Source organism: Triticum aestivum, chromosome 6B (genome assembly GCF_018294505.1).
Source record: "Triticum aestivum cultivar Chinese Spring chromosome 6B, IWGSC CS RefSeq v2.1, whole genome shotgun sequence".
Classification (NCBI taxonomy): Eukaryota; Viridiplantae; Streptophyta; class Magnoliopsida; order Poales; family Poaceae; genus Triticum; species Triticum aestivum.
Window position 1 is genome coordinate 593,755,101 of NC_057810.1, and position 14,303 is coordinate 593,769,403.

The 14,303-nt window shown below is 48.5% G+C and overlaps 1 pseudogene; it reads left to right on the forward strand.

The window, feature by feature from the left end:
- Window positions 1-10,041: 10,041 nt before the first annotated feature.
- LOC123134525 (putative laccase-9) lies at window positions 10,042-12,601 on the forward strand (annotated as a pseudogene).
- The last annotated feature ends 1,702 nt before the right edge of the window (window positions 12,602-14,303 follow it).

Sequence of the window (14,303 nt, forward strand, 5' to 3'; positions counted from 1 at the left end):
ACACACACCTTTCCGTGGCAAGGTGCGGTGAGTGGCCAAGGCGGTCACCTCCAGAGGTGTTCGTTTGCGGAACAGAACCATTTAGATGCGGGTCATGTTCTGGAATATTCGTGGCTTTGGCCACGCGGGTCGTCGCACCCAACTTAAAGAGTATATTAGGAAGGAGGCCATCGACATCGTAGGTCTCCAGGAAACAATTAGAATGGAGTTTCGCCACCAAGATATCCTGGCAGTAGATCCCTTGGAACGATTCGTGTGGCACCACGCCCCGGCGATGGGCCACTCAGGTGGCATGTTGTTAGGATTCTGTGCTGCCACCTACGAGATCCTGGACTGGGATGTGGGCTCCTTCTTCATTGCGGCCACCATTCGAGTGCTTGCATTGTTACGCGCCCTTGCGGTTGTCCAGGTCTACGGACCTGCGGATCACTCCCGCTCGGCAGAGTTCTTGGGAGAACTTCAAGCCAAGGTGCTCGCGATCTCTGCAGCACAGACCCCTCTGTTGGTAGGCGGTGACTTCAATTTGATTCGCTCGGGGGCGGACAAGAACAACAGCAACGTTAACTGGCCAAGGGTGGCGATGTTTAACAACGCTATTGCGTCAATGGCACTTAGGGAAGTGGCCAGGACTGGAGCCAGGTATATGTGGACAAACAAGCAGCTCGCTCCGGTGCGTTCGATGCTGGACCGGTGTTCATGTCACCGGACTGGGAGGTGGTGTTTCCCTTATGCTCACTGATTGCGGAAACACGCATCGGGTCCGACCACGTGCCCTTAATCCTGCCCTCAGGGGAGGACAGGATTCGCCGCAGCCCATGCTTCTTTTTTGAGACGGCGTGGTTTGAGATACCAGGTTTCGACTCTGTTTTTAGGGGAAAATGGAGCTCTTGTGTGCTCCAGATTGGTCAACAGCACAGTCCAATGGAATTTTGGATAGCGACTGGGGGCCGTCTTCGCGCGTGCCTCAAGGGTTGGGACGCGAACCAAGGGCGAGACAGCAAGCTTCTTAGAGCGAGACTTGTCGACGAAATCGCGGGCCTTGATGCCCAGGCCGGCAATAGACCCTTTTCTGAACAGGAATGGGCTCACCGTTACGCCCTGGAAGGGCAAGTCGAGGCGCTCCTACGGAGCGAGGAGGAGTACTGGAGGCGCAGGGGCGGCCTCAAGTGGACTCTAAAGGGGGACGCAAACACCAAGTACTTCCATGCCTATGCGAATGGGAGAAGACGGAAATGCGCGATCCTCCGGCTGCAATCGGAGCAGGGGCTTCGCTGTGCCAAGCTGACATCGTGTCGCACATCTACGAGTTCTACATTAACTTGATGGGAACCAGAGAGGAGCAGAGGGCTGGCCTCCACGCAGACGTGTGGCTGCCGTTCCAGCGGGTTCTGGACAGCGAGAGCGCCAAGTTGGGACTGGCGTTTCTCCCCAAGGAGATCGATGATGCTCTGAATAGCATGAAAGCCGACACTGCGTTGGGTCCAGACGGGTGGCCGGTGGCCATGTTCAAGCGCTTCTGGCCTCTTCTCCGCGAGCCCATCTTTGAGGTGTGCAACGGCTTTATGCGCGGAATGGTAGATATCGCTAGACTCAACTACGGCGTTCTCTCGCTCATTCCCAAAGTGACCGGTGCGGACAACATTCGCCGGTTCCGCCCCATCGCGCTGATCAACGTTCCTTTTAAGATTTGTGCTAAAGCTTGTACTTCTCGCTTAATTCCTATTGCGCATCGCACCATTAGCCGCTCTTAATATGCGTTCATTAGGGGTCGCCACATCCTTGAGGCCCCGCTAGCACTCCAGGAAGTGCTCCACGAGCTCAAGCGTACGAACGAACCGGCTATCCTCCTAAAATTAGATTTCGAGAAAGCATATGACCGCGTCAATTGGGACTTTTTACGCCAGGTTCTCATTAGTCGGGGCTTCTCGGCGGTTTGGGTTCACCGCGTGATGCAGCTGGTCTCAGGGGGCCAGACTGCGATCTCGGTCAACGGAGAAGTAGGGCACTTCTTCCGTAACAAGCGGGGACTGCGTCAGGGTGAGCCGATGTCCCCTATCTTGTTTAATTTTGTCGTCGATGCGTTGGCGGCGATGCTGCGCAAAGCCACCGAGGCGGGCCACATCAAAGTTGTCATTGGTCACCTTATCCCGGGGGGTTTCCCACTTGCAGTACGCGGACGACACGCTCCTGTTGTTCCAGCCAGACTTGCATAGCGTGGCCACAGTCAAAGCCATCCTACTCGGCTTTGAGCTCATGTCCGGGCTAAAAATAAACTTCCACAAATGTGAAGTCCTGCCCATGGGCCTTGATGCGGCGGACGGTCGGCGAATTGCGGACTTGCTTAACTGCAAAGTAGGCAAGATGCCCTTTACGTACTTGGGCTTACCCCTTGACTACAAGCGTATCCCGGTTGAGGGCTGGGCTCCGCTGTGGACTAAGGTTGGGGGCGGGTGTGCCCATGGCGCGGGAAATTCCTCTCGTCCGCGGCTAGGCTAGTGCTTACGAACTCGAGCCTATCCTCCATGCCTATGTTCGCAATGGGCCTTTTCCTTCTGGCGGAAGGGGTTCACTCTAAATTAGACACGCCACACTCCTGCTTCTTTTGGGAGGGGTCGGGCCCTAAGCGCAAATACCACCTCATCAAGTGGGACGCGGTATGCCACCCTAAGGACAAGGGGCGTCTAGGAATCACCAATACGCGAATTCTAAACATTGCACTCATGTGCAAATGGATCTGGAAGATCTCCCAAGGGGCTGCAGGTCTGTGGGCTGATCTCCTTCGGGCCAAGTACTTCCCAAACGGTTCCTTCTTCCAAGGGGCGACTCGGGGCTCCCCCTTCTGGAATGACCTTCAAACAGTTCGCCAGGCCTTCGCCTTGGGTGCCAAGTTTTCCATTGGTGATGACAGATCCGCTCGGTTCTGGCTAGACCTTTGGATCGGAGCCCAACCTCTTTGGGTGCAATTCCAGGATCTTTACTCTCTCGCGGTTGACCCAGACCTCACGGTGGCTTCGGCCTTGTCTTCATCCCCTCCGGCGATACACTTCCGGCGCAATCTTTCCGCCGCGGAGCAAGCCAGCCTCGAGGCGATGCATCAGCTTATTGGTCAGACTACGCTATCCACGCAAGCGAACTCGGTGTCCTGGACCCTCACCGCATCCGGCAAGTTCACAGTCCGATCTCTGTACCGGAGGCTGTGCCAGGGACCATCCCTGCCCGCTAATGGGCTATGGAAATCGCGACTGCCGCTGAAAATCAAGGTGTTTTTCTGGCAGCTGTTTAGAAACAGACTGCCCACCTCTAACAACGTCGCCAAAAAGCAGGGGCCGGCGTCGGGTCTTTGTGCGCTTTGTAACGTGGTAGAAGACGCGAATCATGTTTTCTTCCAATGCCCACTGGCGTGTTTCGCCTGGAGTGCTGTCCGCGAGGCGGCTGGCGCTACCTAGGACCCACGCTCGTCCAGTGAGCTCGCGCAAATTTTGAATTCGGTCCAGGGGAGTTGCAAACGCGTGCTCTGGGCATGCGTTGGTGCCCTTTTTGGGGCGCTTTGGCTTACTCGGAATAAAATTGCTATTGAAAAGGTCTTCCCAACCCACCCAGCTAACATCATCTTCAAATGCATCATCTTCCTACAGCAGTGGAGTCCGTTGGCAAGGCGTAAGGATGCTGATCAGATGCAGCAAGCCCAAGAACGTTTGCGACATTTTACGAGCAGGCTAGGGAGCCGGTTGCTACTCCTTAAAGACGAGTAGCCCGGCTGCTAGGGAGCCTGCGTGCTTGATGACTGGCCCTGGTGCCATGTAACTCGCTCTCTTTTGGCCACCATGAACTATTAGACTTGATGCGTCAGTTTGGCCAGAGCTGTGAGCTCGTTGTTCTGTTCTGTCCTGTTAAGTTAGATTTGATGGTACTCTGCATGTTGTGGGCTTTATTAATTTAAAGCCGGACGCTCCTAGAGTCTTCGTTCAAAAAAAACTTGAGACATGTTGGATTTCCTCCACCAATTTAGACATTTTTATTCAATTGCTTTTGAAATACCACAACAGATGCAGAAGCAAGATGTCTGCCAGGATATAGTCATTTGTTGTAGCATTTTCGGAAAGAAAATGGGGTCACCCGTTGGAACGTATATGTCGTACTCCCAAGTCCGTCCTGGGCTAACACCCCCGCTTCGTCCTCGGTTGCTCGACCCACCTCCTTTTTCCAGCCTTAAAAAATGATTAAGTGTGCGACTTGAGGATTCGAACTCAGAACCTCATCTTTTAATTGCAAATGTAGAAACCAACTAGCACAACTAAACTATTGTGCCAATGTGCTTCTTCTTATTTTTATGTTGTGTCAACTGTAACCCTAAAAACTTGGCAGCCTAGCTTTTTTTTGGGCTTTGTTTGTCCGGTTTTTCTTTTATTTTTTATTATTATTTTCCTTTTTTAATTCTTTTTTAAATCATGAGCTTATCAATTTATGAAAAAATCAAAACACATATTTTTTAAAAAAAAATTGATTTTTTTAAAAATTCATTAACTTTTCAAATTTGTGAACTTTTTCGAAATCCATGAACTTTTTTTAAAATCCATGATTTTTGTTTTCCAAATCCATGAACTATTTTAAATTTTTACAAACTTATTTTTAAATCCGTGATTTCTTTTCAAAATCGATGAACTTTTTCAAAACCCATGAACTTTTTCTTCAAAATCAATGAATTTTTTCAAAATTTTGACTTTTTAAAATTAGTGAACTTATTTTCAATTTTCTATAACTTCTTTTACAATTCATTAACTTTTTCAAATTCATCGTCTGTTTCCAAATTTGTGAACTTTTCCCAAATTCATAAACTTTTTCTCAAATTCACAATTTTTCTTAGTTTTGGAACTTATTTCATTTATGGGTTCTTTACATTTGTGCCCCTGGTTCCTTAGCTCTACTCATTCATCCCCACGCTCTTAACTTTTGCTCACTTTTCCCCACTCTCTTGTCTGAAATCCTCATACATGGTCAAAAACGGTGGATGTCGTCGGGTCAGTGCTTTGACCGTTAACTCTGACGAGTGGGGCCGTGCTGGACTATGTCTCCCATTGGACCTGACAATTGGGGCCGCGTCGAACGGTGCCGTTGTTCACCCGTTGTTCCGTGGTTAAATTGTTGGGCCCTGCGCGCGCCGCAACGACATGAGCCTGCTATGCATGTACGTAGCTAGCCTGCCTGCATGCGTTGATGCCCGCCGCCATGATACGCTGACCTCCCCTCTTTCTCACACGAGCCGCCACGGACGCTGACCGGCCTCTTTCTGCACGCGAGCCTCCACGGACGCAGGGACGGTCGCTGTTGCTGGTTCGTCTCATCTCGCATGCTTGTCTCCTCAATCCACTCTCATCTATTCAACGTGGCAATTAAAGTGGCATATCGATTGACACCACTCGTTTGAACGTAGCAAATCCAAAGCGCGGCCGGTCCCACTCCCCTTACCTTCCCCTTTCTCTATTTAAACCACCCACGCCTCCACCTATTCTCCACACATCCATTTGCGCCGCCCCCTTCTCTTCTTCACCCAAACCCAGAGCACTCTCAAAGCCAGCCGAGGAGGTAGTACAACAATTCCACCTTCCAGCTCCCACCGACCGTGCCGAAGAGGCGGTATCCCGCTGGTGTTGTCGTGAAGACGACGCTCCGTGTGTGGGCATTCTCACGCTGGAGGGGTGGAAAGGAGTTTGCCCATTGGTTCCTTGGTGCGGGCTACGCACACCTCCCGACGGGCTCGCCGGTGATGTTTTGACTGGAGGAAGTGCGTACAAACTCCACCACTCCGACGATAGGGCTCATCGCCAACTTCACCAACAGATTCGATGCGTACTGCCTTCTCGGCAAAGTGTTTTGGTGTGGGTGCGAGTTCATCGCATTCACCACCTACAACATCTTCACGGACTTCGATAGCATCTTCCCCACCCGCAAAGGTATGCACAACCTCCCCTACTACCTCGGCGAGGATGGCATGGAGGAGGAGCACTGGAGAGAAGGCGCGGTGAAGATGGTGGTGAGGGCCCGGCCGGTCTCGTGAACCTTGTCTTGCCTGTTAGGGCTTTTTATATATTTTATCCTATATTTTTATGTTGTGTCGTTGGTTGTACCGTGAACTCTTTTATGTACAACGTGTTATATATTTATGTTATGTTGTTGGCTACCCTCGAAGCTGAACTATGTGCGTGTATGGAGGGTTTGTCGTTATCTCGGATTTGGGAGAGGATTTGTGGCACGCAGGTTTCACAGCACGTAGTCACACGGGCGTGCTTTTATTTTTGGCTTCCGATTTTCAAACATTCATATCTTTTGAATGAGAAGTCTAAATTAAGTATTATTTTCATATTTTCTCGTGCTTAGGACTTTCTAATAAGATTCATTTTGATGAATTTTGAAAATAAATGTTAAGTTTTAACTTTTGAATCTTAGTACGCCCGAACAATAACCGGTTTTTTCCTACGACCACAAAAAAGTAACTTACAATTTTATTTATAAAACTTGGTAAAAGCAAGTGAAAAAATCATAAGTTTTAGATAGAAAATGGTAAGTTCCAATGATTGAAACTTGAAACTTTCTATTCCCTGCATGCGGGATCCAATTACTTTGCGAATCGTGAGGCAATTGAGTGCATGCCCCCGTGACTTTCCGCCTCGGATTTGCTCAAATCTGCTAATGGAGAAGAGAGAGAGAGTGTGTGTCATGATTTGCTTTGCTAAAGGCGGTCTCTCGGTGTTCCGCTGGCTACCTTGGAAAGAGAGCGTGCGTGCGTACCGTAAATGGCTTTTCTCCCGTAGAAACCACCGATCTGCGTAGCATTAGTTGACACGTCTGGTCTTGGCCGGATAGAACACCCTACTATGTACCAAAACTGATTAATCAAAGGAAGTCAATGAGCAATAGCACTACGCATTAGTCTTCCCATCTTCAGAGAAGACAGCGTGCAGCAGGTCAAAAAATGTGTTTAACGTTTACTGAAGCATAGCCAAACTAACTAAACAAGCTCCTGCCTTTCACACTCGCCAAACCTGCCAACGCATTTGCATCGTTGGTCTAGAATGGCGGCGCCATGACCAAGACTAGCAGATGAATTCCAGCCGGCCGATGTCTACATTGGAATTCAGAGGAGAGGAGGACTCTGTTGCTCAGTTGCTGCAGATTACAATTCAGAAGAAGACACTGTTGCTAGCTGTTGGCATCACAGAGCCACAGGCGTGCCTGCATTGTATATTGTCATCGGCTAGGAATAGGATGGCTAGCTTAGCTAGTTTGAAGATGGGTCACCAAGTACGTAAGTGCGTGTTTGTTTAACTAACTCCAAGCCGACGGAATTTGTTTTTCTACACCAGTCGAACACTTGCAGTGTGTATCCCCTAAGAGAGGACTAGTACTTCTCTGAACCCAATCTTAAGATGGATGAAAGTAAAGCATGACTATTTGTGTGCGGCGGCAGCGTGTAAGTGCATCTCCAACGCCGTTCATTAACACGGACATCCCATACGTCCGTCGACAGCGGTAGTGGAGTCGACCATCCAATCCGGTGCATCAAATGTCCGCCTTTCGATGAAAAAGAATAAAACTAAAACACATGTCTCTCATGCAGCTTCACTTTGAATCATTGATCGATAACAATTCAACTATGCATTTGAATCCTAATAAAAGCGGCGGATGTTCAACAATTTTTTTTAAATTCATCTATCCAAAATTCAACCGTGCTCCTTGAAAGCGGCCTTCGTCTCAAGTGTTGTCTCCTCGAGCTTGACCTTCTTCATCAACACAAGTTGTTGTCCCAGATGGGATGCCCCTTGAGTTTCATCCAACAATGGATCAATGTGAAAGGCTTGCACTTCATCCTATGGTACATCGCGGCAGCGTGTCCAGGCTATACAATGACGTGATCATTAAGTTACAACATTGAGTGAATCAATGAATTGACCAACACCTAGAGCAATAAGAAGCAAAAAACTTACGATCTCTATGATTGGCGCGCCCATTGGCCTCATTCTTTCCACTTCTGTAATCACAGCGCAATGCTTCATGACGTCGTTTGAAATGGTGTACCACCAAAGGAGTAGCGATTTTGCATTGCGATCATGGATCACATCCAAATTCTAGGGCGACTAGTTTGTGCTCATGAAACCAAGAATGTACATGTTGCCAAAATATGGTGCCATTTTTCTTTCATGTCTGCAAACCCCGCAACTGTGGCCAACCACGTGTCAGCACAACATGCATCCTCCCTCATGAAGTACCCCACCACCGTCACGCGCCACATGTCGCCACATCAGCACGATAGGCAGGCTCCACCTATCGGTTTTGGTTGCTTTCGGGATCAAATTCGAGCATCAGTGCTCCGCCTTACGTATTAGACGCGATTCCTATAGTTTTTTTGAGCCCTCGCTTGAATCTGATACAAGTCGTTACCCTAACTCCAAATATGATGATTTTGCGTAAATAACTCATGGCCAGACATGCATGCATGGTTTTGCCGTTGGTTTCTTGCATAAGTAAAGGCAAGGGCATTCACGTGGGCGTTGAATGCTTGTTTTTTTTTTACACAGTATGCTTGGCTTCTCTAAAGACAAAGAACCCACAGGTTTTGATCAGGTCCCCATGTGCTCGCTTCAAGCCTCGACTTTTCTCATCCATTGGTAGTGCTAAAGAGCATCTACAGTCGAAGGTTGCAAATTTAGACCCTCGAACGTCCGCGGACGCGCCCGTGGACAGTATCCGGGCGTGTCTCAAATTTACAATTTACAATCATGCATCCTAATTTAAAAACATCTATTACATACATGACCATGCATGTCGATCATTCTGTCCGTCTTGGGCTGGTTGGGCACCGAAAATTGCTCATACTTAACATTTTCACGCCCGTATTAGTCCCACCTCCTTGACTGATGAGCTAGTCGACCGGCTAAATATCCGAGTCGTCCAAAAGGGATAAACTCTGACATCATTGCATCCTTTGTTAAGGATATTGACTCTTACTATGAATCTTCTATCTTTATCACATAGAAAAATCATAGTCAGGGTCTATCTCCTTCACATAGGGAACATTGGTGTCGGCTTTTTTTGAATCACTATGTATCTATGCATCAAAATAAAATAAAATCAATTGTCATTGTAGTAGAGGTATCAACGTATATGATTGAGACAAACGTAACACTTGATGAACAATCATCAGTCAATGAAATGCAATCTAGTTTCAAATTTATCTCGATCACACATGCCAGAATTGATAGACCTACACAACAACAGCCAAGCTTGCCTCCGTCCGCTGGCGCAGCTATTTAAGCCCGGCGGCGTCCGCCTCACCCGGTGACGTGGGACTAAAATTTGGTTGCACCGATGAGAGATGGAGGAGTTTCGGTCGCTACAGGTGGGAGAGGTTGGAGCTTTGATCGCTGCAGGTGGGACCGCTACGACTTGCAGCGGGGTCGGCGGGCGTGCCCGGGTGCCCCCATATCCGCCTCATATTTGGGCTGAATATGAGGGGTGCCGGTCAGCCTTGGCGTTTGAGGCCCATTTGAGCATCCGTCTGGGTCAGATTTTCGTGACCAGACAGTGACTGGATGGCCCATTCGGACATATGAGGCGGGTTTAAGAGGTCCGGCTGTGGATGCTCTAACTCTTAGCCCGTTCAAGTTAGTGTGCTTAAAATGCCCTCGTCCGAGCTTAGTTGCCGCGAAGGCTTCCACTTCCGGGGCCAGCTACTCAGACGTTGTGGTTGTCGCTGTCATCGCAGAAGAAAATGAAACGTGGAAGACTCGACCAACTAATTGTATGAAGGGAATCAATAATCTGAAACTAATTAAACGCCATGCAGCTGGGGCAGGCATGCATGCATCGCCCGACGTCTCGACCGGCTCATCGCTAGCTCCTATAAATACTCCCGTGGGGCTGCCTCCAACGGCCATCGCACACACGTACTGCTTGGATTCGAACTCTACTGTGTTACCTATACATAGCTAGCTCCTTAACCTCGTGCAGTAATCGCTAGGCGGTCGAAATCGTAACGACGTTGGCATGGCGATCAGTGTAGCTATGCTTTGGTTACTCGGTACTGCAGTCACCCCGGCCGAGGGCTCCAAGAACCACCACTACGATTTCGTTGTAAGTCTACCTGCAGTCCTGCACTCCATAAGCATTCACGTAGGATGCATTTTCGTTGTATGTGCTTGGGTCCATTTTCGTTATATATATATATATATATATATATATATATATATATATATATATATATATATATATATATATATATATATATACAAAAAGTGTGCCAATCATGTTCGTCTAGCAATCTTAGTAAAGTAGCGACACTTATCTTGGGATGGAGGGAGTGTGCATCTTACGAAGTTTCATGGGTTTCACAAACGCAGTCATGAGAACTAGCTACTAGCTAGCTAGTGACCAGAGCAGCAATGAGCCAATGACACGGCACCCTGTTAACTTTCTGTTCTTCAACAACACCTCAAAAGTCAAAATTACACTGTTCTTACCAAATCAACTTCCCTTACAGTGATAGCTACGGCGATACCTGCATGCACGAAATGAACTAACGGCATTCTTCTTGCAGATAAAACAGACTAACTACACAAGGCTGTGTCACGAGAAAACCGTGCTCACCGTGAACGGACAGTTCCCCGGTCCGACCATCTACGCGCGCAAGGGCGACATCGTCGTCGTCAACGTCATCAACCAAGGCAACAAAAACATCACCATCCACTGGTAAGTTTGATTCCACCGCGCCATTCACGTAACAAAACTTATCTTCTTTGCCTGCCCAGATGGTTAACCTTCTGACGTGATCATGGGCAACCTCCTTGTGTGTAGGCATGGTGTGGACCAGCCAAGGAACCCGTGGTCCGACGGGCCGGAGTACATAACGCAGTGTCCCATCCAGCCCGGCGGCAACCTCACCTACACGGTCATCTTGTCCGAAGAAGAGGGCACGCTCTGGTGGCACGCGCACAGCGACTTTGACCGCACCACCGTCCATGGCGCCATCGTCATCCACCCCAAGAAGGGTACCACCTTCCCGTTCAAGAAGCCACACAAGGAGATACCCGTCATCCTCGGTATGTATATCTATTGAACTTGTTTGATGTATGAATCATGTTGTGTGCACCATGTGGTATTAATATGCGAGATGTTGATTCGCAGGTGAGTGGTGGAACGTTGATGTGAACCGTCTGCTCCAGGAGGCCAAACGGACTGGTGGCGAGGTCAATATTTCTGATGCGAACACCATCAACGGCCAGCCGGGAGACCTGTTCCCGTGCTCCAAGAACGGCACCTTCAAGCTACACGTGGAGAGTGGCAAGACGTACCTGCTCCGGATCATCAACGCGGCATTGGCCAACGAGCTCTTCTTCGGTGTCGCAGGGCACCGTCTCACAGTGGTTGGCACAGACGCGCGCTACACCAAGGCGTTAACCGTCGACTATATCATGATCTCGCCGGGCCAGACCGTGGACGCGCTCCTGGAGGCCGACCGCGCCACGAACGATTCGTCCAATTGCCGGTACTACATGGCGGCACGGACGTTCGCGTCGAACACCGGCATCGACTTCAATAACAGCACCGCCACGGCCATCATGGAGTACACGGACGCGCCGTGTGCCGCTCGCGCGGGCACGCCGGACTTCCCCAACCTTCCAGCCGTCAACGACACCGACGCGGCGACCACATACACAGAGCAGCTCCGGTCATTGGCCAACAAGGACCACCCCGCAGACGTGCCAGCCCATGTCGATGAGCACATGCTCATTACCATCGCCGTCAACGCCGTGCGCGGGCAACATGACGTGCGATGGCCCCCTTGGCAATGGCAGCCGCTTCGCCGCTAGCCTCAACAACGTAAGCTTCCAGACCCCCTCCGTGGACATCCTCGACGCCTACTACGGCTCCGTCCGCGGCGTGTACGAGGCGGACTTCCCCGATAAGCCGCCCTTCTTCTTCAACTTTACCGACGACAACGTCCCAAAGGAGCGCTGGTTCACGAAGCGCGGCACCAAGGTAAAGGTGCTGGGCTACGGAGCCGTGGTGGAGGTGGTTTTCCAGGACACGGCCATCCTAGGAGCCGAGACCCACCCGATGCACCTGCACGGGTTCGCCTTCTACGTGGTGGGAAGAGGGTTTGGGAACTTCGACATGCACAAGGATCCGGGCACATACAACTTGATCGACCCGCCGTACCAGAACACCGTCTCCGTGCCCAAGGCTGGCTGGGCGGCAGTTCGCTTCCGTGCTACAAATCCCGGTGAGTGCTTTAGACTTAATTTTGGTTATGAATCTCCTTGTCACTTAGTTGAAATTGAAATGAATGGTTTATGCTAGGTGTGTGGTTTATGCACTGTCACTTCGATCGTCATCAGGTATGGGGGATGGATACTGTGTTCATCGTAAAGGATGGCAAGACCCCCGAAGCTAAAATGATGCGCCGTCCTGCGGGCATGCCTAGGTGCTAACTTGCATGATTATATGTGTTAAAATATATTGCCCATCTTTCTCCATCAGTTTGGACTTTTGGAGCAACTGGCTGATGCATGAGTTCAATATGGTATCCAAGCAAAGAGATCTTGAGTTCAAGACCCTGGCAACGCTGTATTAAATAAAAACTACAGGACAATCAAGAATATAATTATTGTTTGGTTAATTGATGAATTTATTTTGCTTTTTTAAGAATATATATCTGAAAGACTAAACAGGTCTGTTAAATTTTTATTCGGCTGAATAGGAGAAGTTCATTTTGTCGTTCTACTACTATGCTGTAAATTCTGATCTGTATTATGTTCTTAAAATTAAACAAGTACTCCTAGTGTTTATGGATATTTGCATGTCTTGTTATTGTACGCGAAAAAAAAATGTCACAGCTCATTTTCGGTGCACGTGTGCTGCAACACGTTTTAGTCAGGCAAACAAGCTTTTGTCTGGCAGTTTTCATGATTTCTTTCACACTTTCCCGTTGAAAAGTACCTCCTCCGTATCAAAATATAAGACGCTTTTGTAGGCTAGTTTAGTCTTAAAAACGTCCTATATTTTAGCACAGAAATAGTACATGTGTCCACTTATTCCCAGCTGTATGCAGAAGAAAATATCACAGAATGAAACCATGGACTTTTAAGTTGACTCGCTGAATATATTATTTTGGAAACCCCACTCATATATAAATTAATTAAAATGAATGTTCATACAATCATTCGTTACAACTCTTGCCACGCAGGACTGAACACTATTAATTAGAATACCATCAGACCTATTAATAAAACTAAACTTCGCAATCTTATGTGCCACCATATTCGCCTTCCTATTTATCTTGGTGATTTTTAAAATACTCATCATCTTGGAGACACTCAATGCTTCCTTCTTCAAATCAACAAGTTTTGATCTGTCCAGATTATCATTTGCAAAAACGAAAGCCACAAAAGAGCAATCAGTTTCCAAAATTATGGGCTTGTGAAGAGTGATACCGATATAAAGTCCTGAGATGATTGCTCGAAGTTCCGCTCTAAAACAAGTACCAGTATAATCCCACGAGGAAAGAAGAACTTCTCCATTATGAACCACCCCTACGCTTGCAGTGCTAATGGCCTCCACAAAACTTACATCAACATTAATCTTGAGGAATTCGTTAGGTGGGACGCAGCTAAGGAACACAATTCCTTTCCACGTTACTAATGGATTGTAATCCATCGACCGCACCCTTACCTTTATTACTTACCTCTACCTTCATGTTTGCATGACAAGACGAGAAGGATGCACAGTAATATTGAATAAAACTCACTGAGACCGAGCTAGATTCATTTTCTTTACCAAAGGTCAAGTCATTCCTCAAATGCCAGGCTCTCCAGAACATGAATATTGTTTGCTCAGGCATATGCGAACTTAACTGATACCTCCCTCAAACCCATACGAAGCACGCAGACCTTGGGACAGCAAACCAAAGCATGAAGAACACATTCATCTTCAACACCACAGATTGAACATGTACCTAGGGTAGCTTGGTGCTGTTTTACTCTGTTAGAGCACCTACAGCTGGACTTGGCAATTTCGACACCTCAAACGCCCGCAGACGCGTCCGCGGATAGTGACCCGACACGCCTCAAAAAATGCATTCCACATTTGGATACCTCAATTTAGAAATCTCAAATCCATATTATTACATGCAATGTGAAACCTAATTTAAACGGAGCTCACCCGGTGTCGCTCCCTGCTCGCTCGGCTCCGCCCTGGCCATGTCCGGTGGCCGACTGCGCTCCTCAGAATGTTGGCCCGGTCGCCGGCAA